At 48.0% G+C, this 24957-nt stretch overlaps 1 protein-coding gene across 1 annotated transcript in view; it reads left to right on the forward strand.

Annotated features, from left to right (window-relative positions):
- The first annotated feature begins 1643 nt into the window (after positions 1-1643).
- Positions 1644-24957, forward strand: part of LITAF (lipopolysaccharide induced TNF factor) — a 34928-nt gene continuing 11614 nt past the window's right edge. The window contains exon 1 of the mRNA XM_077275185.1: positions 1644-1783. The gene's annotated coding sequence lies outside the window, so the exon portion shown is untranslated. The remainder of the gene's footprint in view (positions 1784-24957) is intronic.

Here is a 24957-nt window from a genome sequence, read left to right on the forward strand (position 1 = left end):
GGAGCGGTACAGCACTATCTGGGCACTGTGTACAGTATACAGGAGCGGTACAGCACTATCTGGGCACTGTGCACAGTATATAGGAGCGGTACAGCACTATCTGGGCACTGTGCACAGTATATAGGAGCGGTACAGCACTATCTGGGCACTGTGCACAGTATATAGGAGCGGTACAGCACTATCTGGGCACCGCGCACAGTATATAGGAGCGGTACAGCACTATCTGGGCACCGTGCACAGTATATAGGAGCGGTACAGCACTATCTGGGCACTGCGCACAGTATATAGGAGCGGTACAGCACTATCTGGGCACTGCGCACAGTATATAGGAGCGGTACAGCACTATCTGGGCACCGTGCACAGTATATAGGAGCGGTACAGCACTATCTGGGCACTGCGCACAGTATATAGGAGCGGTACAGCACTATCTGGGCACCGTGCACAGTATATAGGAGCGGTACAGCACTATCTGGGCACTGCGCACAGTATATAGGAGCGGTACAGCACTATCTGGGCACCGTGCACAGTATATAGGAGCGGTACAGCACTATCTGGGCACCGTGCACAGTATATAGGAGCGGTACAGCACTATCTGGGCACCGCGCACAGTATATAGGAGCGGTACAGCACTATCTGGGCACCGCGCACAGTATATAGGAGCGGTACAGCACTATCTGGGCACTGCGCACAGTATATAGGAGCGGTACAGCACTATCTGGGCACCGTGCACAGTATATAGGAGCGGTACAGCACTATCTGGGCACCGTGCACAGTATATAGGAGCGGTACAGCACTATCTGGGCACCGCGCACAGTATATAGGAGCGGTACAGCACTATCTGGGCACCGTGCACAGTATATAGGAGCGGTACAGCACTATCTGGGCACCGCGCACAGTATATAGGAGCGGTACAGCACTATCTGGGCACCGCGCACAGTATATAGGAGCGGTACAGCACTATCTGGGCACTGCGCACAGTATATAGGAGCGGTACAGCACTATCTGGGCACCGTGCACAGTATATAGGAGCGGTACAGCACTATCTGGGCACCGTGCACAGTATATAGGAGCGGTACAGCACTATCTGGGCACCGCGCACAGTATATAGGAGCGGTACAGCACTATCTGGGCACTGTGTACAGTATATAGGAGCGGTACAGCACTATCTGTGCTCACTATATAGGCGCAGTCCAGCATCGGGGCAGTGTTTGATATTATTAATGTAACTACTCAGTTCTGATAACACAAATATAAGATGCATTTTGTGAAGAGTTTTCCCTCTTCCCCAAAATAAAGAGCCTGAGCAGCAGTTTCTGGAAGAGCAGAACTACGGCCGCCTCAGGTACGCGACTCTACCAGGCAGCGCTCCCCTGAGTCCCCTCACATCCTCCGCATGGCCCCGCCCTCACATCCTCCGCACGGCCCCGCCCTCACATCCTCCGCACGGCCCCGCCCTCACATCCTCCGCACGGCCCCGCCCTCACATCCTCCGCACGGCCCCGCCCTCACATCCTCCGCACGGCACCGCCCTCTGTCAGTAACTGCAGCTTGGTGCCCCTCCCCTTGTGCAGTGACGTAAGCGGCGCCTCTCCGTGTGGGCGAGGGTCGGGGTCGCGCTGCTCGCTCCCGTGTGCTCCGCGCTCCATTCCGCCCGGCGCCCGCTGTGTAGAAGGCTCCGTTTTCAGCAGGACGTCGTGTTCTCCGTGTGTCCGGTCTCGGCTGTGGAGCCCGCGGGTCAGGAGGGACTTGGAGGAGACGTGGCTCTGTGACTTCTGTCCGCAGTGTAAGTGTGGGGCAGAGGCGCTGCTGTGTGTGCTGGTGCCGGCCATACGTCCGCTGTGAGGAGAGGGCTGCGGGGCCGCATGTTGGGGAGATATGCGAGTAACGTCGGACGTGTCACCAGAACCCTGCCTGCTGTGTGGGCGCCGTGCAGACTGTGCGTCATGTGCAGGGGCTGTGCCGCACGCTTTATACCTTGTAGGCTGATGGGGGCGCTGTGCTCCTGGTAGTTGGCACACTAGTGATGGGTCTCTGTGAAGCAAGCAGTGATGGCGCACTTTCCTTCCAGGTCCTCGTTTCCAGGTCCTCTGCTTGCTGTCAGTAGGTCCTCGTTTCCAGGTCCTCGTTTCCAGGTCCTCGGCTTGCTGTCAGTAGGTCCTTGTTCCCAGGTCCCCCATTCCCAGGTCCCCCGCTTGCTGTCAGTAGGTCCTCGCTTCCAGGTCCTCGTCTCCCAGGTCCTCTGCATGCTGTCAGTAGGTCCTCGTTTCCAGGTCCTCTGCTTGCTGTCAGTAGGTCCTTGTTTCCAGGTCCCCCATTCCCAGGTCCCCCGCTTGCTGTCAGTAGGTCCTCGTTTCCAGGTCCCCCGCTTGCTGTCAGTAGGTCCTCGTTTCCAGGTCCCCCGCTTGCTGTCAGTAGGTCCTCGTTTCCAGGTCCCCCGCTTGCTGTCAGTAGGTCCTCGTTTCCAGGTCCCCCGCTTGCTGTCAGTAGGTCCTTGTTTCCAGGTCCCCCGTTTCCAGGTCCCCCGCTTGCTGTCAGTAGGTCCTTGTTTCCAGGTCCCCCATTCCCAGGTCCCCCGCTTGCTGTCAGTAGGTCCTCGTTTCCAGGTCCCCCGCTTGCTGTCAGTAGGTCCTCGTTTCCAGGTCCCCCGCTTGCTGTCAGTAGGTCCTCGTTTCCAGGTCCCCCGCTTGCTGTCAGTAGGTCCTCGTTTCCAGGTCCCCCGCTTGCTGTCAGTAGGTCCTCGTTTCCAGGTCCCCCGCTTGCTGTCAGTAGGTCCTCGTTTCCAGGTCCCCCGCTTGCTGTCAGTAGGTCCTCGTTTCCAGGTCCCCCGCTTGCTGTCAGTAGGTCCTCGTTTCCAGGTCCCCCGCTTGCTGTCAGTAGGTCCTCGTTTCCAGGTCCCCCGCTTGCTGTCAGTAGGTCCTCGTTTCCAGGTCCCCCGCTTGCTGTCAGTAGGTCCTTGTTTCCAGGTCCCCCGTTTCCAGGTCCCCCGCTTGCTGTCAGTAGGTCCTTGTTTCCAGGTCCCCCATTCCCAGGTCCCCCGCTTGCTGTCAGTAGGTCCTCGTTTCCAGGTCCCCCGCTTGCTGTCAGTAGGTCCTCGTTTCCAGGTCCCCCGCTTGCTGTCAGTAGGTCCTCGTTTCCAGGTCCCCCGCTTGCTGTCAGTAGGTCCTCGTTTCCAGGTCCCCCGCTTGCTGTCAGTAGGTCCTCGTTTCCAGGTCCCCCGCTTGCTGTCAGTAGGTCCTCGTTTCCAGGTCCCCCGCTTGCTGTCAGTAGGTCCTCGTTTCCAGGTCCCCCGCTTGCTGTCAGTAGGTCCTCGTTTCCAGGTCCCCCGCTTGCTGTCAGTAGGTCCTCGTTTCCAGGTCCCCCGCTTGCTGTCAGTAGGTCCTCGTTTCCAGGTCCCCCACTTGCTGTCAGTAGGTCCTTGTTTCCAGGTCCCCCGTTTCCAGGTCCCCCGCTTGCTGTCAGTAGGTCCTTGTTTCCAGGTCCCCCGTTTCCAGGTCCCCCGCTTGCTGTCAGTAGGTCCTTGTTTCCAGGTCCCCCATTCCCAGGTCCCCCGCTTGCTGTCAGTAGGTCCTCGTTTCCAGGTCCCCCGCTTGCTGTCAGTAGGTCCTCGTTTCCAGGTCCCCCGCTTGCTGTCAGTAGGTCCTCGTTTCCAGGTCCCCCGCTTGCTGTCAGTAGGTCCTCGTTTCCAGGTCCTCTGCTTGCTGTCAGTAAGTCCTTGTTTCCAGGTCCCCCGTTTCCAGGTCCCCCGCTTGCTGTCAGTAGGTCCTCGCCTCCCAGGTCCTCTGCTTGCTGTCAGTAGGTCCTCGTCCCCCGCTTGCTGTCAGTAGGTCCTCGTTTCCAGGTCCTTGTTTCCAGGTCCTCTGCTTGCTGTCAGTAGGTCCTTGTTTCCAGGTCCCCCATTCCCAGGTCCCCCGCTTGCTGTCAGTAGGTCCTCGTTTCCAGGTCCTCGTCTCCCAGGTCCTCTGCATGCTGTCAGTAGGATGTCAGAGCTCAGACTATAAATGGAGCCGTGTCCACAGCAGACCCTGCCATCATTATGCGGTGAGGAGCTGTGCGGAGCCTCCGCGGGGGTCTTCTGTCTGTAGGTGGCTACTCCTGTAATGATGGAGACCCTTACAGATCCACGTCATGGAAGAGCCCTGTCTCTACTGGAGGCCATGAGTCTGTAAGCACATTAGCCAGTTCTGTGTGACTGCCCTATATCCTCGGTGACGCGCGGCCAGGCTGAGCCCCCATGTTCTCCGAGCTGCTGTCAGACAGCGGCTGATCTCCTAGAAATTCAGCAGGGCGGATGTTTCTGCCCCCCATCATCGGTCGGGTGGTCCCCCTTTGACTGTTGGCAACGTTGTGCTGTATTCAGCAGAGTTTTATTTAATGTGCATGTGGTAGTTACAAAAGTAATTAGCTGGGCTGGACCCACCCTCCCCAGGTCCAGTGCTGAGTCTCCACCACTACAGCCGGTGTCTGGTATTGTCACATCGACAGAGCTGGGGTCAGAACCGGAGGTCGCGGCCGGTGATCACTGGCAGACCCTCTCAGCTCACTGGGGAATGGTACCGGGGAGGGCAACGCATTTTTTTTTTAATTTTTACAAACTGCAGTTTCATAAAATGGGAAACGCCTTTAAAATCCTGGCCCCAGAGGTGGCCATAAGTGATGAGTGAATGTGCTGGGATAAAGTGTTATCAGAACATGCCCTTTTACTAACCATGTGACTTCCTCATGCTCGAAAAATATGTTTGAGTTCCCGCAGCTGCATGTCTCGGGGCTGTTCGACAGCCACAACACATGCAGGGATTGCCTGTTTGTAGACAGCCGCGAGACATGGAGCACATTTTTCAAACACACCGAAGACACTCGCTGCACACCCAAGCATGCTCAGATAACACTTTATCCCAGCATGTTCGCTCATCACTACATATACACATGCATGACAGCTAATTAGCAGTGGCGTACGGTATTGTAAAGTGAATGGGACAATATGGCAATAATATAACAACAAACCCATAAATATAAATATGGGGAAACGGAGGAGATCCACCAATGGAGTTAAAATATATACATTTTATTACAATTATAAAAACACAAAGTATAAAAAAGCACTTGATGTAGAAAGCAGTAATACCGTAGGGGATGCTGGGCAGACAAGGGTAGAAAAAGTGAATGTGTATGAGGAGGATATGGAAGGATTCTATTAAATCAAAGGATCAGTGCAAGTAGATGGCTCCCTTCCTTATAAACTAACCTCAATGCCCAAAGTAGCACTCAGTAGTGGTAAGGAGGCAGCACAAGGTAGAAGTGTAACAAGTAAATATCCAAACTGCATACATATATAGGTGAATGCGGCAATGTCCGCTAAATGATCCTATTTGTTAAAGCTAGACCTAACAATGCATGAATGTTAACTACCTGAATGGTGCTGCCGCAAGACCTGAACCCAGGCGTCCCCTCACCCCGACGCGCGTTTCAGCTTCTTCCAGGGGCGTGAGGATCTGCATGACATCCAATTAGCAGTGGCGTATGGTATTGCAAAGTGAATGGGACAATGTGGCAACAATGTAAACAGCACAGGGGCTGCAGCATTCACCAGCGCAGTGGCCCGTTGAGACACTTGGTGAGTCAGACCCCCACAGATAATATTGATGGCCTATACTATGAATTGCCCATCAGTATTCTGAGCCTGGAAACCGCTTTTAGGACTGAAATATTTTAGGCTCTGTTCAAACCTTTTGTCTTAAAGGGGTTGTCCACTGCTAGGTCAGCCCCTTCTTAAACTAAATGTTTGGCCCCTGTAAAGTAATGAAGCCTATACTCGCATGCATCGCTGGCGCTGTTCCCACGGTGCTGGCACTCGCTGTTCCCGGGCAGTGATGCAGTGATGTGACATCGGTGCCCACTCAGCGCTGGCGTCACTGTCTCCGCCTTTGGACAAACTGAATATGAAGAGGAGGTGAGAACTGCAGCTGATCCCGGACTTCCTTTTCATGTTTAGTTTGTCCGAAGGCGGGGACAGTGATGCCAGCGCTAATTGGGTGCCGGGCATCACGTGTCATTCCACCACATCACAGCCCCGGGGAGAGCGAGCGACGGCACCGCGGGAACGGCGTAGGCACCGGAGGGGAGTATAGGCTCATTATTTTGTTGGAGCCGAACATTTAGTTTAAGAAGGGCTTGTCCTAGTAATGAATAGCCCCATTATAGGGAACTTGTCACATTGTAAATGCTGAGCAGAATGATGTAGGATTGTTGGTAAAGATTCAGTATACCGTAATTTGTATTTTATGACCAGGATAGACGGTCAGTCACTAGTAGGACCGCCCACTGGACTCCTATACTTACACCAGGAATTTCACTGAACAATATGCAAGGTGTACTGAAAGATTTCCCACAAATGTGTATATCGATGTGATCCGCTCCTCCTGCTCTATAAGGGTATGTGCACACATGAAGTATCTGCAGCAGAAATTTCTGCTTCTCTTGGAAGGAACGCCTGTTTTTTTTTTTTTTTCCTTCGTTTAGGGACATATTTTCCCCACTCATCAATATGAGTGAAATCAGCAGCAAAAATGCGGAAATCCTTAACAAGGTGGAGCTTAAAATCTGCAAGTCAAAAATAAGCAACGTGTGCACGAGACTTGAGGATTCTCATTCACCTTGCTGGGATCAGGAACAGGTAATGCCCGTGTATGTTGTGGCTGTCGAACAGCTGCGGGGACTTGAACAGAGTATTAGAGCGCTCCGAAGACACTCGCTTATCACCAGAGCATGCTCAGATAACACCTTATTAGAGCACGCTCGCTCATCACTACTTACAACCTAATATGCCCTGAGTTTCCCATAAATTACTTTTATGCTATCTCTACTGATCATGTTGTCTTTGTATGGTGGGGACGGGGGAATGACTTATAATACCCTCATCCCTGACACTCTAAGGCATGACTCGTATCTTGTTTTACCCGCCGTCATGTGCATCTGTCCAGCTTGCCTCCGAATCCCCCTCTGTGAGAAGGTCAGAATGATGACATTTCCTGCTTCTGGTTAATGTGCGCCTTGTACTTGAAAATGTTACAAAATTTCCATTTGAAATTTCTGATATTGAGTAATATAATGTATTCTGCACACACAACACTGGACAGATCCCAGGAGCCAGATGGACAAAGAAAACAGTCATTTGCCTCTGCTGTCTGATTTTCCATGTTGGGATGTCACTGGCTCCTGTAATGTCCGGCACTTGGTGCCTTTCTTTCACAAGAGGTCATATGATTTTGAGACACTAGAAAAACATGATTGCTGGGTTTTCTTGGGTTGCTGTTACCAAACTTTCAGAATTTTTTTTTGCTTATCCACAGGTTTTATCTTTTTAATGACACCCTTTTCACCAGAGTTGGGTTTTATGGCATTTCTATAGTGCCATTTTTGCAGGCATAAGAGCCATTTTACGATGCTCAGCTGTCAGTGACCACTATCTACAGATCACTGAGGGCAGTTACTAAGGGACCCTTTCATTACTAACCCCCCACACAGGAATCTTTGTAACACAATTGCGTGAAGATTGTTTTTCAAACAGGAAGAAAAACTTTGTGAAAATCAAACTTTCAATAAGTCCACACTTAATCTACCACTGATGTTGATGTTGTAGATCTTAAAATCCCGCACTACAGGACAAATTCTGTGCAGGTAATGGCCATAGCATGTGGATGTGATTTTGTAAAGTCTCATCCCCTTCTCTGGTACGTTATGCGCTGTAGTTTTGGTTACTTTGTAAAGGGATTGCTCACTTTCTTGTGTAATGTTTGTTATACAGTATGTGCATCTTGGGAAGAGACACTTTCTTGCAGTTCTTCTCCATTTTCTTTATTGTGCCTTGTCCACTCGGTTGCCCATCTTTCCATGCCATCCTCATGGCTGTCCTGGTGCTACTAATGTACTTGCATGTGATCTTGGACGTGCTCCTCAATTTGCATGGTTAACTTTCCGACCCAAATTAATTCCCAGTTCTACCTTTTCTTCTTGGTGCCACTTGACCTGGCACCTCTTCTATCTGCTGCCTTTCTTAAGCTCAGTATTTTGCACAAACTGATAAATATTAGTATTTAAAGTGGTTCCCCAGGAGTCAGATTAGAGAGCCGCTGTGATCAGCCGTTTTTGTAATTCCTGTAAACTCTAGATGGAGTGGCAGCGTGCATGCTTGACCACCACAATATTTACTTCTCATCTAAGTTATGTCATGAGGGACAGACGACATGGACCACCAACTTAATGATCAGCTGGGCCTCGAATGTCACGCATCTTTACTAGTGGTGAGCCAACGTGCTTGGACGAGGTGTTATCTGAGCATGCTCGGGTGCTATCGAAGTGACTCCAGCTTGCTCGAAAAATCTTATAGTTCCTGCACCTGCATTTCTCCTGGCTGTTCAACAGCCACAACACATGCAGGGATTGTCTGTTTGTTAGGAAATCCCTGCATGTTTTGTGGCTGTCGAACAAGCGCAAGACATGCAGCCTCTGGGACTTGAACATATTTTTCGAGCACGCAGAAGACACTCGGTTAGCACACAAGCATGCTCAGATAACGCCTCATCCAAGCACATTCGCTCATCCCTAATCTTTACCCATTCTGTGAGTTAAAGGGGTTGTCCACTACTTTCAATTAACCCCCCTATGTATCCCACCCGGGGCCCCTGATGATTTGTGTAAATGCCTTCTTTAGCCGTTTTCGCCTGTGAGCGGCGCTATGCTGGTGCCTGAGTCCGGGTCACGTGACCCCCAGGCTTCAGCCGCCGCTCATTTCCGCCGACGTCACGTCAATTTCCAGACTCTGGAAATTGACGTGACGTCAGTAGCAGGCGTGTCCCCAGGCTCCACAGACAGCAGTCACTCAAAGAGTGACTGGGCTGTGGGCGGGGCTGAGGCTGCCTGCGGGGCCGTGCTGGGGGCGGGCGGGGCTAGGCAGGGATGTGCGGTCCCGGGCGCCGGTGCTGTGCGGTCCCCGGCGCTGTGCGGTCCCGAGCGCCGGTGCTGTGCGGTCCCGGTCCCCGGCGCTGTGCGGTCCCGGGCGCCGGTGCTGTGCGGTCCCGGTCCCCGGCGATGTGCGGTCGCCGGCGCTGTGCGGTCCCGGTCCCCGGCGCTGTGCGGTCCCGGTCCCCGGCGCTGTTCGGTCCCGGGCGCCGGTGCTGTGCGGTCCCGGTCCCCGGCGATGTGCGGTCGCCGGCGCTTTGCGGTCCCGGTCCCCGGCGCTGTGCGGTCCCGGGCGCCGGTGCTGTGCGGTCCCGGTCCCCGGCGCTGTTCGGTCCCGGGCGCCGCTGCTGTGCGGTCCCGGTCCCCGGCGCTGTGCGGACCGGTATGTGCTGGGGGGTGGTGTGTGTGTGTGTGTGTGTCTGTCTCTGTGTGCAGGCATCGTCCGATGGGACAACAAGTCCCATCGGGCTCTGCCTGCTACAGTGGCAGTGAGTGACACATTAGCCAATGATGGGACAGTAGTAGTCCCATCATCCGGCTAATGTGTTGAATGTAAAAAAAAATAAAAAAAAAATACACATATGCAATACATACATACATACATACATACATACATACATACATACATACATACATACATACATACATACATACATACATACAACACACGACATGCGACGACACTCACCATGCGGCGACATGCACCATGCAACGACACGCAACATGCGCCATGCGACGGCATGCGACATGTACTGTTATGACCCCAATGGCGAGGGTCTCAGAGGAACGTGGAAGTCTGCAGAATACAAAAATCCAGCTCATAGGGCAGTGGTAGCTGGGTTGACCATATATCTACTCCTAACGCCAACACTAGAAGTAGCCGGGGATCATTCCTACGTTGATTCTAGATGACACGCTCCAGCCGGAGAATCTAGCTACCCCTAGTAGAGGAAAACAAAAGACCTTTCTTGCCTCCAGAGAAGGGGACCCCAAAGCTGGATAGAAGCCCCCCACAAATAATAACGGTGAGGTAAGAGGAAATGACAAACACAGAAATGAACCAGGTTTAGCACAGAGAGGCCCGCTTACTGATAGCAGAATAAAGAAAGGTAACTTATATGGTCAACAAAAACCCTATCAAAATCCACACTGGAAATTCAAGAACCCCCGAACCGTCTAACGGTCCGGGGGGAGAACACCAGCCCCCTAGAGCTTCCAGCAAAGGTCAGGATATATATTTGGAACAAGCTGGACAAAAATACAAAACCAAAACAAAATAGCAAAAAGCAAAAAGCGGACTTAGCTGATATAACTGGAACCAGGATCAGTAGACAAGAGCACAGCAGACTAGCTCTGATAACTACGTTGCCAGGCATTGAACTGAAGGTCCAGGGAGCTTAAATAGCAACACCCTTAACTAACGACCCAGGTGCGGATAAAAGGAATGACAGAAAAACCAGAGTCAAAAAACTAGTAACCACTAGAGGGAGCAAAAAGTAAATTCACAACAATGTACCATGCAATGACATGCGCCATGCAACAACATGTGACATGCAGCATGCGACGACATGCGCCATGCAACTACATGCACCATGCGACGGCATGCGACGACATGCGCATACAGTACATACATACAGAACATACAGACATACAGTACGTACATACATACATACATACATTACATACATACATACATACATATAGACATACAGTACATTAAACATAGATTACATACTCACCATCACTTGTCACTTTGATCCCCGAAGCCATTCTCATCTGTAAAAAATCTTAAAATAATAAACAAACACTATACTCCCTGATCCGCAGAAATCCAATTAAAACGAGTGTCCCTCGACGGTCTCCCGTGGAGAGCTGGAGCATCTGCTGATGCAACCACTCACCAGGGGCTCCAGGAAGACAATGAGGGGAGGAAGGTATCCTTCCACAATGTATTCCCCACAATGTATTCCTACGCCCCTGTGAGAAAATAGTCCCTAGTCTCACTTTATGGCATGCTGTATGATTAAGTTCCCACGCAGCTTTTTGCCATAAAGTGAGACCAGTGAACTTTAGTAACCTCAGTGATACACTGCAGGAGCCATTGCCTCCTGTCAGTGTGTCACTGAGGGTCCTATAGAGCGGTGACATCAACCCTAACCGTAAACGTGACAGAAATACGTGGCACTTTAATACGTGACACTGAAATACGTGGCACTTACATACGTGGCACTTACATACGTGGCACTTAAATCCGTGGCACTTAAATCCGTGGCACTTAAATCCGTGGCACTTAAATCCGTGGCACTTAAATCCGTGGCACTTAAATCCGTGGCACTTAAATCCGTGGCACTGAAATACGTGGCACTTAAATACGTGGCACTTAAATACGTGGCACTTAAATACGTGGCACTTAAATACGTGGCACTTAAATACGTGGCACTGAAATACGTGGCACTTACATAGGTGGCACTTACATAGGTGGCACTTAAATCCGTGGCACTGAAATACGTGTCACGTGGTACTTAAATCCGTGGCACTGAAATCCGTGGCACTGAAATCCGTGGCACTGAAATCCGTGGCACTTAAATCCGTGGCACTTAAATCCGTGGCACTGAAATACGTGGCACTGAAATACGTGGCACTTAAATCCGTGGCACTGAAATACGTGTCACTTGGTACTTAAATCCGTGGCACTGAAATACGTGGCACTGAAATACGTGGCACTTACATAGGTGGCACTTAAAACCGTGGCACTGAAATACGTGGCACTTACATAGGTGGCACTTAAATCCGTGGCACTGAAATACGTGTCACGTGGCGCTTAAATACGTGGCACTTACATACGTGGCACTTACATACATGGCACTTATATACGTGGCACGTGGCACTTACATACGTGGCACTGAAATACGTGGCACTGAAATATCGTGGCACTATGTCAGAAAATGTTCATTAAACGGTTAGGGGTGAGGTTAGGGGTAGGGTTAGGGTTTGGATCCCTTTATCACCCTGATGGTGGTGGGTGGTGTTTCAGTGTTTTTTCCTATAAAAACGCATGCGTTTTTAACGCAAACAAACGCATGTGCTTAAAAACGCATGCGTTTACATAGACAGCAATGCATTTTTTTGCCGCAAATAAACGCATGCGTTTTTTTGCGGCAAAAAAACTATGAAACTGAGCTGTGAAATGATGAATCCGGCCTTGGAATCCGTTTTTTCATGCATGTTTCCATTCAAATCATGCACATTTTCCGTTTATTTACTTATTTCCAAAAACGGCATTAAAACCGCGCATAAACCGCACCAAAAAAAGCATCAAAACTGCACCAAAAACTGCATCAAAACTGCACCAAAAACTGCATCAAAACCTGGTGCAGTTTTGCAGTTTTGGTGCAGTTTGCAGTTTTGGTGCGGTATTGATGCAGTTTTTGGTGCGGTTTTGATGCAGTTCTTGGTGCGGTTTTGATGCAGTTCTTGATGCGGTTTTGATGCAGTTCTTAGTGTGGTTTTGGTGTGGTTTTGATGGAGTTTTTGGTGCGTTTTTTGCGCAGTTTTGATGCAGTTTTTGGTGCAGTGTTGATGCAATTATGGTGCGGTTTTGATGCGATTTTTTTCAGTTTTGATGCATTTTTTATGCAGTTTTTTGCACGGTTTTGATGCATTTTTTAATTCGCTTTTGTTGCGGTTTTTGCGCGGTTTTTAGGCGTTTTGGTGCGTTTTTGAAAGGTAAATAAAGATGTATTATTGAACAAAAAAAAAGATTTGTGATGTCATTATTGTCCAACCTCCTCTTTTACATTTGTCCAACCCACACTCCTTTAAACACACAGATAGACAGATGATAGATGAAATGGATAGACAGATCTACATATAGATAGATCTATAGATGCATACATCTATCTATTCATATATCTATCTGTAGATGTGTCTGGATAGATATCTATTGATAGATGTATGGATAGCGTAGGGTGTGTGTCCACTGTCCGGATTACATCCGAATGAGCTGCAGATTGTATGCTGCGTACTTGTAGTTCCATCGGATGATGCCTGCACACACACCCCAAAAGACCCCCCCCCCCCCCACAGCCCCGCACACATCCGAAGAGCCCACAGACATCGCACACACCTGAACAGTCCCGCACAGCGCAGCACACATCCGAACAGCCCGCAGACCCTGCCCGCCCACACATAGACGCACACCGTCACCGCCCACACACTTCCATCCTCCCGAGCTGCTGCGTTTCTCGGACCCACATCCGCAGCAAAACTGCAGATCTTTTTTACATCTGCGGTTTTGCGGCGGATGTGCCCGACTCAATGAAAGTCTAAGGCCATGTTCACACATAGCGGTTTTTACCGCGGATCCGCGGCGATTTTGATGCTGCGGGTCCGCAGCAGTTTCCATTGCGTTTACATTAACATATAAACCCTATGGAAACCGCAAACCGCTGTGCACATGCTGCGGGAAAAACCGCGCAGAAACGCAGCGGTTTAAAACCCGCAGCATGTCACTTCTTTGTGCAGAATCGCAGCGATTCTGCACCCATAGGAATGCATTGAACCGCTTACTTCCCGCATGGGGCTATGCCCATGATGCGGGAAGTAAGCAGATCATGTGCGGTTGCTACCCGGGGTGGAGGAGAGGAGACTCTCCTACAGGCCCTGGGAAGCATAAATAGTGTAAAAAAAAAAAAAGAATTAAAATAAAAAATGATGCTATACTCACCTCTCAGCGCTGCACGCGGCCGTCCGGTATCAGGGTTGGTGTGCGAGCAGGACCTGTGGTGACGTCGCGGTCACATGACCATGATGACGCCCGGGTCACATGACCGTGACGTCACGAAGGTCCTTCTCGGCACAGCAACTTTGGAACTGGACCGCCGGGTGCAGCGCCGAGGAGATCGGGACGTTAGAGGGTGAGTATAGCCAATTTTTATTATTTTTTACATTACTATTGATGCTGCATATTGCTGCATATGCAGCATCAATAGTATAGGCGGAAACCCGCAGCGGAAATAGCGGAACAAACCGCGATAAATCTGCAGGGATAACCGCAGTGGTTTTGCCCTGCAGATTTATCAATTCCGCTGCAGGAGAACCTGCAGAGCACGCCGCAGAGTGTGCACATAGCCTAAAGGTGCAGAAACGCTGCAGTTCCGCACAAAAGAAGTGACATGCTGCGAGAAAAAAAAAGCTGTGTTTCGGTGCGGCCTTTTCCGCAGCATGTGCACAACAAGTCTGCGGCTCCCATTGACTTACATTGGTTGTGCACTACACTGCGGATTTGATGCAATTCAGTGCGGCAAAAAACGCTGCGGATCTGCAATCAAATCCACAATGTGTGCACACAGCCTTAGCATTTAGGGAACCGAGCAAAAAAGCCAAGCAAAAAACAAGTGTGGGATTGCCCTTTTTTTGCCATTTCATTGCACTTTGAATTTTTTTCACATTTTCTGCTACACGACATGGTAAAACCAATGGTGTCGTTCAAAAGTAGAACTTGTCCCGCAAAAGATAAGCCCTCACATGGCCGTATTGACGGAAAAATTATGGCTCTGGATAGAAGGGGAGTGATAAACGAAAACAAAAAAGCTGCAGGGGTGAAGGGGTTTAGAAACATGGATATGGACATATCTATGGAAATAGACATATATCTGTATGTATCTATCTATCCCATATCTATCTATCTATCTATCTATCTATCTATCTATCTATCTATCTATCTATCTATCTATCTATCTATCTATCTATCTATCTTTCCCTCTATCTATCTGTAATGGAGTGTGGGTTGGACAAATGTAAAAGAGGAGGTTGGACAGAAATGACATCACAAATCTGTTTGAAGCTAGAGGAGGGAGAGGAGGGAGGGGTTGGGTGTGTTTTGGAGGGGGTGTGCTAGGTTCAGGCTTAGTAGCAGTGCAATGCATCATGGAACTTGTAGTATTAGAGCACAATGACTCAGGAGAAAGGAAGTTGTCGATTAACCCCATGAGAGCTGAATCCAGCACTAAAGTGGGCTGCTACAGCATGATAAAAGGTAATATTGCTAAAATAAACACAGTAGATGTTTTCAGTGGCACATAATAGCAAGATTTATGAAAAAAAAAAAAAAAAAAAAAGGTTATAGTAGTGGACAACTTCTTTAATGCAGTTCCCTTTTAGGTCTTTTTGTGTCCAAATGTGGTAATGTCTTTCGATCCTGTCCTGAGTAGTCCCCCAAACACAACCCACCTATTAATACAAGACTTAGTTAAGAGTGAGGTAAGAAGACAACCGTTATTTTCTTCGCTGTTTTAGATTCATTCCAAGACACAGGCCTGTCAGTCTGATAAGCGCTTGCCTGAAGCAATGACTGTAAGGCCGGCCTGGACAAGTCTTGCTCAGCTCCAGTCGCCCGAGGATTTGTCCTGATGACGAGGCAGCAGGTCGCTTGTTATATTTTATTGTTAGTAGCATCATTATTCAGGAAGAGATTACAACATGAAATCTTGTTTATACAAGTATTGTATTGGTCAGTGAAATGTGCACAAAATACATTTCCAAACTTTTTTTTTTCTGGCTTGCTGTGTTGCTACTTGTTCCCAATTTTGTAAAAGGAAAAAATAACTGGGCCCCGTATTGGGAGAGTATAAATGAGTTTTCAGTGTACAGACATCCGTACCTGTGTTTTTATGTCAGTAAAATGTGGTTTTCATCTAGTCTTGGTATGTGCATCCTGTTTGAGCATTCTCTGCTCACTTGGCTTTGGTAAATGTTACTTTGGTTGTGATGACTTTAGAGGGAGGTCTCGTCTCTTGGGGTAGACACTACTAGATATGTTCCATCTATGCAGCTCTACTGCTGCACTTTAGATAAGAAGCCGAATATGAATGCTGCAGATGGCATGCAAAAAACATTGCCAAAGATTTGTAGGATCTTAAACTGTTTGAATTGGCCCAATACTGAGTGGGTATTCTAGTAAGGTTATGTGCCCACTATCAGGAACTGCTGCGGGTTTGACACTGTGTACTTATGCAGCGTCATATCCGCAGCCTCCAGCTGTTAAAGCATAGTGGCTGGGATTTCAAGAAATGCCATGTCCACTATGCATCCACAGACGCCTGCGGAGACTGGTCTTTCCAGACCGCAGCATGTCCGTTTCTCTTGCTGAGACACTAGTCTCCACAAGAGAAATTACATTAGTAGAGTGTATTGAACGCGGTGAATCCACACAGTTCAGTGAACACTTGCAGATTTACCTGCGTTCAATAGATGGCAGCGCTCTGGGCACAGCAAACATATGCGGTGTCCAAAGCTCTTCTGCTTTCGGAATGTGGGCACCCGGCCTAAGTGTTGATCTAATGGCATTGGAAAGCAGAGGGTCCATTTGCTCTTCTTAAGCAGGGACCCCCTGCTGGACCTAGTCCTGACTCCTCTTGTTCTTTCTGGCCTTATTCGCATAACGGGTATTTTTTGTCTTCAGTTTTTGCTATTTTTTTCTTTACAAATCCATGTGCCTGATTAGATTTGACATGGCTTTGTGATTGGTGTGATTTGAAGTGCCCGTGTGATTGGCGACATTTGACATGGCTTCGTAATTGGCGACATTTGACATGGCCTTGTAATTGGCAAGATTTGACATGGCTTTGTGATAGATGACGTTTGACGTGCCCGTGTGATTGGCAACTGTGGAGACATTAAGGTGGTCAGCGGGTGCACCGGTCCGCTAGCCAGAGCCGCACGGACCAGGGATCGTGCAGCCTAATGCCCGCTGTCCCTTTTTTTTTTTAACGTGAGCGTAACGCTACTCAGACACTACAGGGTGAGGGTAAAACAGTGTGGCAATGCTTTATTGAGCCAGAAAACAGACAGATAACACGTAGAACAGTACCAGCAAAATACCCCCAAGATGGTGCAAATTAGAGTCTCACCCTTCCGCTGACTCGCAGGGATAATGGCAGCTGTTACTTCAGAATTCCCAAGGTCACCTACTCCACCTGTGGCACACACACAGAGGAGGTAACAACAAGGATAGGGAGTTGACAGTCCATTCAGGTACAAGGCCACTTGACCTGAGAGTCACAACCTGGCTTCTCCGAACATCTCCATGGAGCCAGGCAACCAGCAGGTCCCAATCCTGGCTTTCTCCAAATGTATCCATGGTTCAGTGATGGTCAATGGAGCAGAGATTTCACTGCATTCAAACAGGCAACACTCACTTTTAAATCTGCTCTCACCTCTGCTAAGCAGGCCTACTTCACAACCCTCGTATCTTCCCTATGCTACAACCCCAAACAGTTATTCAAAACCTTTAACTCCCTCCTCCAACCTCCCTCATCTCTGCTGAGGACTTTGCCACACACTTTAAAAATAAGATCGACCAAACAAGACAAGTCTTCATTGCTCAACCACCACAACCCCTTTGTATACCAGACCAATGCCCAAACCCCATAACATCCCTATCCAACATCACTGAAGGGGGGCTTAATTGTCTCCTCTCCAAATCGCACCTCACCACCTGTGCGCTCGACCTCATCCCACCTCCTCCCCAACCTCACCACCACACTTATCCCATCCCTAACTCACCTGTTCAACCTATCACTAACTTCTGGCACCTTCCCTTCTGCGTTCAAACATGCCACAATCACGCCTATCCTTAAAAAGCCAACCCTCGATCCAACTGCTATGTCCAGCTATCGCCCAATATCGCTGCTCCCATTCGCTTCCAAACTCCTGGAGCAGCACGTCCACGCTGAACTTTCCTCCCACCTCTCATCTAACTTGTTGTTCGACAATCTACAATCTAGTTTCCGCCCCCACCACTCAACTGAGACTGCCCTGACAAAAATCACTAACAACCTACTTACCGCCAAAGCTACTGGACAATACTCTGTACTCCTCCTTCTAGACCTGTCCTCTGCTTTTGACACAGTTGACCACTACCTCCTAGATCCTCTCCTCCTTTGGCATCAAAGACCTCGCCCTATCCTGGATCGCCTCGTACCATTCCAACCGCACTTTCAGCGTCTCCCACTCCCACACTACCTCCTCATCCCACCCTCTCTCTGTTGGAGTCCCCCAAGGCTCTGTTTTAGGACCCCTACTCTTCTCAATCTATACACTTGGCTTGGGACAACTCATAAAGTCCCATGGATTCCAGTACCACCTCTATGCTGATGACACTCAGATCTACCTCTCTTGCCCAGACGTCACCGCTCTGCTGTCCAGAATCCCAGAGTGCTTATCAGCCATATCCTCCTTCTTCTCCTCTCGCTTCCTCAAACTCAATGTGAACAAATCTGAACTCATCATCTTCCCTCCATCCCACATATCTTCCTTACCCGACCTATCTATCGCAATCAATGATGACATGCTTTCCCCCGTACCGGAAGTCCGCTGCCTCGGAGTAACCTTCGACTCTGCCCTGTCCTTCAAACCGCACATCCAAGCTCTTTCCACCTCCTGTCGCCTCCAGCTCAAAAATATCTCAAGAATCCGTCCTTTCCTCAACCTTCAATCTACTAAAATGCTTGTGCATGCCCTCATCATCTCCCGCCTTGACTACTGCAACATCCTTTTCTGCGGCCTCCCTGCTAACACCCTTGCACCTCTCCATCCTTAACTCTGCTGCCCGACTAATCCATCTCTCTCCTCGCTACTCCTCCTCCTCCCCCCTCTGCAGATCTCTTCACTGGCTCCCATTCCCTCAGCGTATCCAGTTCAAATTACTAATACTGACCTACAAGGCCATCCATAACCTGTCTCCTCCATATATCTCTGAACTAATCTCCATATATCTTCCCTCACGTAATCTCCGGTCCTCCCAAGACCTCCTTCTCTCCTCCACACTTATTCGCTCCTCATCCAATCGCCTCCAAGACTTCTCCCGAATATCCCCCATCCTCTGGAATTCTCTGCCCCAACACGTCCGGTTATCCCCCACAATCGGATCCTTCAGACGGAACCTGAAAACTCATCTCTTCAGGAAAGTCTACAGCCTGCACTGACCCCGCTGCCTCCTCATCACCACCGAAGCTACCGCCTCACCAACACCGGAGCCTCTGAAACCCCCAACCTACTGTCTCCTTCCCCTTAATCCTTAATCCTGCAGAATGTAAGCCTGCAAGGGCAGGGTCCTCGCCCCTCTGTATCAGTCTGTCATTGAAGCTTGTTTTCTGTAAGTGATATCTGTAACCTGTATGTAACCCCTTCTCATATACAGCACCATGGAATCAATGGTGCTTTATAAATAAATAATAATAATAATATTATGTATTCTTCCAACCGGGGCTGAAAACCCCTAGATTGTTTCCTGTAGAGTGATAGATCTGTGTCCCTGTGATGGTGCCATGATATTTGCTGCTTTCCTGTCTCCAGTCCATGGATGTACATGTCTTGGCAGAATCTCTGTCTGTTTCTCTCTGTTCTGTGAAGGCCTCAAAAGTTTGTTTGAGGACATGAGGAATTAAACAGCATCATGAAAACCAAGGAACACACCGGACAGATCAGGGATTACGTTGTGGAGAAGCGTAAAGTGTGTGTATATATACAGTGCCTTGCAAAAGTATTCAGCCCCCTGGAACTTTTCAACCTTTTCCCACATATCATGCTTCAAACATAAAGATACCAAATGTAAATCTTTGGTGAAGAATCAGCAACAAGTGGAACACAATTGTGAGGTCGAACAAAATGTATTGGTTATTTTACAATTTTGTGGAAATTCAAAAACTGAAAAGTGGGGCGTGCAATATTAGTTGGCCTCTTTAACTTAATGCTTTGTTGCGCCACCTTTTGCTGCGATTACAGCTGCAAGTCGCTTGGGGTATGTCTCTATCAGTTTTGTACATCGAGAGACTGAAATTCTTGCCCATTCTTCCTTGGCAAACCGCTCGAGCTCAGTGAGGTTTGATGGAGATCGTTTGTGAACAGCAGTTTTCAGCTCTTTCCACTGATTCTCGATTGGATTGAGATCTGGACTTTGACTTGGCCATTCTAACACCTGGATACGTTTATTTGTGAACCATTCCATTGTAGATTGTGCTTTATGTTTGGGATCATTGTCTTGTTGGAAGACAAATCTCCGTCCCGGTCTCAGGTCTTTTGCAGACTCCAACAGGTTTTCTTCAAGAATGGCTCTGTATTTGGCTCCATCCATCTTCCCATCAATTTTAGCCATCTTCCCTGTCCCCTCTGAAGAAAAGCAGGCCCAAATCATGATGCTGCCACCACCATGTTTGACAGTGGGGATGGTGTGTTCAGGGTGATGAGCTGTGTTGCCTTTACGCCAAACATATCGTTTGGCGTTGTTGCCAAAAAGTTCGATTTTGGTTTCATCTGACCAGAGCACCTTCTTCCACATGTTTGGTGTGTCTCCCAGGTGGCTTGTTGCAAACTTTAAACAACACTTTTTATAGATATCTTTGAGACATGGCTTTCTTCTTGCCACTCTTCCATAAAGGCCAGATTTGTGGAGTGTACGACTGATTGTTGTCCTATGGACAGACTGTGCCACCTCAGCTGTAGATCTCCGCAGTTCATCCAGAGTGATCATGGGCCTCTTGGCTGCATCTCTGATCAGTATTCTCCTTGTTTGAGATGAAAGTTTAGAGGGACGGCCAGGTCTTGGTAGATTTGCAGTAATATGATACTCCTTCCATTTCAATATGATCGCTTGCACAGTCTTCCTTGGGATGTTTAAAGTTTTGGAAATCATTTTATATCCAAATCCGGCTTTAAACTTCTCCACAACAGTATCACGGACCTGCCTGTTGTGTTCCTTGGTCTTCATGATGCTCTCTGTGCCTCATACAGAACCCTGAGACTATCACAGAGCAGGTGCATTTATACGGAGACCTGATTACACACAGGTGGATTATATTAATCATCATTAGGCATTTAGGACAACATTGATTCATTCAGAGATCCACAATGAACTTCTGGAGTGAGTTTGCGGAACTGAAAGTAAAAGGGATGAATAATATTGCACTCCTCACTTTTCAGTTTTTGATTTTCCACAAAAATTTAAAATAACCAATACATTTCGTTCAACTTCACAATTGTGTTCCACTTGTTGCTGATTCTTCACCAAAAATTTACATTTGGTATCTTTATGTTTGAAGCATTATATGTGGGAAAAGGTTGAAAAGTTCCATGGGGCCGAATACTTTCGCAAGGCACTGTATATTAGCCCAAGCTCTGAACATCTCACAGAGCACTGTTAAATCCATCATACAAAGATGGAAGAAGTATGGCACAACTATAACCTACCAACATATGGCCATCCCCCCTACACTGACATCCCAAGCAAGGTGAGCACTATTAGAGAAGCAGCTAAGAGGCCCATGGTCGCTCTGGAGGATTTGCAGAGATCCACAGCTCAGATGGGAGAATCTGTCCACAGGACAACTATTAGGGAAGAGTCAGACGGATGTATAACTTGATTGAGGATCGCATCGCAATGTTCGGACTGGCCGTCTGCTCTCACAACCCTAGTGCGACAGCATGTATTCAGCCAGTCCGAGCATTGCATTGAGATCCTCGCATGGGTTATACGGCCGTCTGACTAATCTCTTAGTTGTACACTCCACAAATCCTGGCCTTTATGGGAGTGGCAAGAAGAAAGCAATGTGGAAAAGTTCACTTTTTCAAGGCACTGTATGTGTGCTGTCTTTCTGGAAAACATTGGAACAAATGTATTGAAACAGTAACCAGATGGTATTTGATCACTGCGGGTCCGCAGTGCTCAGCCGATCTTGTATGAGACAAGCTCTTAAAAATCCCCCTCTAGGAATATGTTAGACTAATTTATCTTTCAGTTTTATAAGGTGTATGTTTACCAGCACAGATTTTTACAGTATATGACTGTCCTACATTGTGGTTTATCTTTTTTTAGTAATTTTAATGTATGATCTATGATTAATCCTAAACCAAGTGACTGCTTCATTTATTAGGACGGCACGTTCTTGTCCTGGTCTTGTATTCTACCTGTTGGGAAGGTTTTCTTTTTTCCAGAATAATCCCTTCCTGCTTGTGAATCACTAGAAGGTGTTCCTGCTGTAAATGGATGAACATTGGTCATGATGGCATCTTTGTGTGGGAAACAACAATTGGTAGAAAGATGTTTCAAAACCTATTCTAGGTCATGTGTTTCATATTATTTTGTAAATCATCTCCAGCTCTTGAAAATGAAATCTGTGCAGAATGATGAATAGTTGCTGGCACATCTCTCTGCTCCTTTTCTCCCTTGGTGAGTCATTGTTGTGAAACAGTTGGAGTTTGCCTGGTGCGGTCTTGTTACTTTTCCGACTTCCTGTTTATTCCAGTGATCCCGTCGCCCATACTGACTGGTGGAGAGGCTTCCCGAGGAGGGATACTGCAGGTTTACTCAGATATGTGGCGCAATCAGTACTGGGCGGAACGACAGTAGTAGCCTTCCATAAAGAAGACCTGGGACTTGTCACCTCTGTGATCTGTCTGTTTAGGTTGTACTTACTCCTATCTACAAAATGCTTCTCACAAAATTAGAATATCATCAAAAAGTGAATTTATTTCAGTTCTTCAATACAAAAAGTGAAACTCCTATATTATATAGTCATTACCCAGTGATCTATTTCAAGTGTTTCTTTCTGTTAATGTTGATGATTATGACTTACAGCCAATGAAAACCCAAAAGTCATTATCTCAGTATATTAGAATAATTAACAAAAACACCTGCAATAGCTTCCTAAGCGTTTAAATAGGTCCCTTAGTCTGTTTCAGATTGAGATCTCAATCTGCGCATGCGCCCCCTCTGGCAGCCATTTTTCCAGAGGCCACAGCATCGAGGCAATGGAAGTGCGAGGGCTCCGGGATTTCACAAAATGTCACCGGAGCCCCCACACCACCGAGCTCCGCCGAACCTGCGGCAGCCTGGGATGGGATTTCACGCAGACCACCACATTGCAGCAATGGAGGTGCGGGGGCTCCGGACTTTCACAAAATGTTGGCGGAGTCCCCACACCACCGATCCAGCTGCACGATTCTGGGTCATATCCTCGCATGACGACCGAGCACCTCTTGTGACTCGACTCCATCAGCGCTGCCGATTTCCCCCCCCCTCAAAGGGTACGCTGAATTCAGGACTGTAAGACTGACTCCCATTTGCCGCATTACTCCCCCCCCCCCCATTTTCATTCTGACAAAATACTGAACTTGCCTTAATATAACGCTAGGAGAGCCTCATTGTGAATCTCAGACTTGCATTGAGAAAGTGACTTCAAGCTGTTTTCTCTAAGGGTGTGTGCACACGCTGCGGATTTTGCTGCGGATCCGCAGCGTTTCCGCAGCTGCGGATCCGCAGCGGTTTCCCATGCATTTACAGTACCATGTAAAGCTATGGGAAATGAAATCCGCAGTGCACATGCTGCGGAAAAAAACACGCGGAAACGCAGCGGTTTATTTTCCGCAGCATGTCAATTCTTTGTGCGGATTCCGCTGCGGGTTTACACCTGCTCCAATAGAAATCTGCAGGTGAAAACCCGCAGAGGAAACCGCGATAAATCCGCAGTAAAAACCGCAGCGGTTTTGCACTGCGGATTTATCAAAACCGCTGCGGAAAATTCCGCAATGGAATCCGCAGCGTGTGCACATGGCCTCAAGCACCACAGTGTTTCACAGAAAGTCATTCCAGGCTGCAGTCACATTGACAGGTTCTGAATCATGCTGTCCATAGTTCCGGTAGCATAAATCTATTGACTGGTTCATTTTTAAATATGCACTTACATGTTGTTTTTTTTTCACATCGTACTGTGACGGAGCGCGCTATCATTGTGCACATCGAACAGTCTCGGAGCGCGCTGTCATTGTGCACATCACACAGTGACAGATTGTGGATCAGCACAGTCCCTAAAACGAAGATCACTTGATATTTTTAGTTCAGAAATAGTCAAGACTTGGATATGTAATTTGGATTCATAGCATTTTAGCTTTTTTTTATATGGAATTTGGAGATTCTGCATCAGACTTATGCGAAAAAAAATTAAGAAATATCTGATATAGTGAACAAGGTACTATTTTTTTTTTTTTCCCCCCAATTAAAACCAAAAGGAATCGTACTCAGAATATTTCAGGACATTTTATTATGCAGAATTTGGAGCAGAATCTGCTTTACAATCCATCTAAACAAAACTGTGTGAAGCCTCTCACTGTGGCTGACAAACAGATGTCTCTAGACTTGTTATCTTGGCAGGATGTAGCTTTCAGAAAGGTCTCTTGATAAAAGATGCACTTTTTACCTAAGGGGTCATTTACAAAGAACTTTATGCCCCTAATCTCAATTCCAGATGCAACAAATGTTTCCCCTTTTGTTGCCAACACAAACATCTGCCTTGTAGGAAAACCACCCCTTGTGTTGTCCGAGTGAAAGAAGCGGCTCTGGGTTATGTCATCTGTCTGCATGTTATAAGTTTCTAGGACACGTCGGGGTTTGATTATAATGCTAAGACATAATTCTGGATCCCTGATACGTCACCTCCAGCTAAAAATATCTTGTGAATCATTTCTGCAACGCAGGTCATGGTCACTATTAAATGTTTATAAAAATGCTGATGGAAATAGCTGAGTTGATATCCAAACGTTTGTCTAAACCGTTCACATGCAAATACATAAAAGAAGCTTCCTTATGTAAAAAGAATAAGTACAGAACGGTATTATTACCTGAGGTGGTGTTTCCAATTCTCTAAAACAGATGTCCTATCCTTAGTTTAGAACTGTAGTATTAGATTTATGGGGGTCCAACTCTGCCAATCAGCTGGTTTGTTGTATATGTTGCACTTCTTACTGCTTTGTGTGCCTGGGATTGTTACTCTAGTATGGAGCTGAGCTGTACCGACCATTCTAAGCATTGAATCATTGAATGTACCCCTTCAAACAGCTGGTTGTCTGTCTGATTCGGACCCCACTAATAGTGATAGCGTATCCTAAGGCTGTGCTCACACCCTACGTTTTTTTTTTTCTGCAGCCAAAACTGGCTTTCTTGTCTGTAAA

Source organism: Ranitomeya variabilis, chromosome 7 (genome assembly GCF_051348905.1).
Source record: "Ranitomeya variabilis isolate aRanVar5 chromosome 7, aRanVar5.hap1, whole genome shotgun sequence".
Taxonomy (NCBI): Eukaryota; Metazoa; Chordata; class Amphibia; order Anura; family Dendrobatidae; genus Ranitomeya; species Ranitomeya variabilis.